This window comes from Schistocerca piceifrons, unplaced genomic scaffold, assembly GCF_021461385.2.
Source record: "Schistocerca piceifrons isolate TAMUIC-IGC-003096 unplaced genomic scaffold, iqSchPice1.1 HiC_scaffold_43, whole genome shotgun sequence".
In the NCBI taxonomy this organism is placed as follows: Eukaryota; Metazoa; Arthropoda; class Insecta; order Orthoptera; family Acrididae; genus Schistocerca; species Schistocerca piceifrons.
In genome coordinates this window covers 10,001-12,500 of record NW_025728656.1, presented here as the reverse complement: position 1 = coordinate 12,500, position 2,500 = coordinate 10,001, and the positions used below count along the sequence as shown (strand labels likewise).

The 2,500-nt window shown below is 58.0% G+C and overlaps 1 non-coding gene across 1 annotated transcript in view; it reads right to left on the bottom strand.

Moving 5' to 3' along the window:
* Positions 1-1,005, bottom strand: part of LOC124749197 — a 1,909-nt gene extending 904 nt beyond the window's left edge. Inside the window, exon 1 of the ribosomal RNA XR_007011796.1 lies at positions 1-1,005. This exon is cut by the window's left edge and continues 904 nt beyond it. This is a non-coding gene — a ribosomal RNA (small subunit ribosomal RNA).
* Positions 1,006-2,500: the final 1,495 nt, after the last annotated feature.

Below are 2,500 nucleotides of genomic sequence, written 5' to 3'. Positions count from 1 at the left end.
TTTCACCTCTAACGTCGCAATACGAATGCCCCCGCCTGTCCCTATTAATCATTACCTCGGGTTCCGAAAACCAACAAAATAGAACCGAGGTCCTATTCCATTATTCCATGCACACAGTATTCAGGCGGGCTTGCCTGCTTTAAGCACTCTAATTTGTTCAAAGTAAACGTGCCGGCCCACCGAGACACTCAATAAAGAGCACCCTGGTAGGATTTCAACGGGGTCCGCCTCGGGACGCACGAGCACGCACGAGGCGGTCGCACGCCTTCAGCTCGCCCCACCGGCAGGACGTCCCACGATACATGCCAGTTAAACACCGACGGGCGGTGAACCAACAGCGTGGGACACAAATCCAACTACGAGCTTTTTAACCGCAACAACTTTAATATACGCTATTGGAGCTGGAATTACCGCGGCTGCTGGCACCAGACTTGCCCTCCAATAGATACTCGTTAAAGGATTTAAAGTGTACTCATTCCGATTACGGGGCCTCGGATGAGTCCCGTATCGTTATTTTTCGTCACTACCTCCCCGTGCCGGGAGTGGGTAATTTGCGCGCCTGCTGCCTTCCTTGGATGTGGTAGCCGTTTCTCAGGCTCCCTCTCCGGAATCGAACCCTGATTCCCCGTTACCCGTTACAACCATGGTAGGCGCAGAACCTACCATCGACAGTTGATAAGGCAGACATTTGAAAGATGCGTCGCCGGTACGAGGACCGTGCGATCAGCCCAAAGTTATTCAGAGTCACCAAGGCAAACGGACCGGACGAGCCGACCGATTGGTTTTGATCTAATAAAAGCGTCCCTTCCATCTCTGGTCGGGACTCTGTTTGCATGTATTAGCTCTAGAATTACCACAGTTATCCAAGTAACGTGGGTACGATCTAAGGAACCATAACTGATTTAATGAGCCATTCGCGGTTTCACCTTAATGCGGCTTGTACTGAGACATGCATGGCTTAATCTTTGAGACAAGCATATGACTACTGGCAGGATCAACCAGGGAGCTGCGTCAACTAGAGCTGAGCAGCCGGCCGCCCGGGAGTGTGTCCCGGGGGCCCGCGCGAACACGCAAGCGTCCGCTCAATCATTCTGCAAACAGGAGGAGGCTGAGCTCCCCTGCACAATACACCTCGAAAACCCTCTCAGGTCCCGGCGGCGCGCAGCGCCGTCCCAAGTACTTGGTCGGGTTCGAGAGAGGCGCAATCGCCCGGAGTTAGGCGAGTAGACGCTTTCGGTGCGACCACCCGTGCTCCCAACTGAGCTTGCCGCTGCCGACAGAGGCCCGGGAGCGTGCTGTCGTGGCATTGCCGGCGGGAGACAACACGCGCCACCTACGGTGACCGGCAGCTCCAACGCCAGCGCCACAGAAGGACAAAAGCCCCACTTGGGTTGCCGAAGCGAACTCTCCCAGCACAGCGCACGCGCCAACACATCCGCACAGCTGCGATACAAAACCACCAGCGAGAACCGCTGGGGCGACCGAGCAGCAGACGGCGTCGCGGCGCCGAGCGCCGGGCGGCGGCGCATCCTCAACGCACACAGTCCTCAATCGGACCAGCACACTGAAGATGTCCACCGCGCTTCGCACCGGGCCCGCGAGGACCTACTTTGGCCGCACGGCGCCGCGCGCAGGGTGCGCCGGCGCGCAGCTGCGGACGCCTGCCGCGTCCGTCGGCCGGCGCGCCTGCCACTGGCCGCCCCCCACCAGCCGGCTGTAGCGCGTGCGCCCACGCACCGCGCGGCCAGCACGCCGGGAGGCGCCCCCTCACCGGCCGGGGACGGTCCCCACCCAGCCACCGCCGCGTATCGCTTCACACCCAGATGCCGTTCAGTTTCGTCGGCATGGTGGGTATCGCTGGAACAACCGGTTAGTACCTCAACCTATCGTCGCCATCACCGATTCACCCCTAGCGAGAACAACCGCACCACAACAGGTTACCATTTGTTCATTTGCGTAACTTCACCAGAAAACGCAGGCGTCCATCGCCATTTGCAACTTCAACGATTATTGCATGCCTGTGTCAGGTGTCACGCCACACTACGTCTGCCCCACATACACGCAACAAAATGTGCACGCCTAGACAATACGTGGAAGGTGGCCCCCCGTACGTATGCGATGTCCCATTGCTCGAACGACTGTCAACCGGCCTCTGTAGCATGTCGCAGATATGGAACGCGGTGCACCATGCCATCACGGTGTGTGAGGAGAGACGACTAGGTCCGAATACATCAACAGACAGCTCATGCTGATCGCCATCCACGGCGTCCGTTCCTCCCACACGTCCTCTATGGCGTACCACACTGCAATCCAGCTCTCATAGGGAGACGACACGTAGCTGCGTGCACAATATTTGCACTGTATGGTCCGCCGTTTTTGGGGCGCAGTCGTTGTGCGGTCACACATGTGCCACGATGTATCATTCAGTACATAAGGGACGAATGTGCAGTACAGATTGTGGTTCACGCGTACGACATCAGCGGACAGTTGACACAGGCCG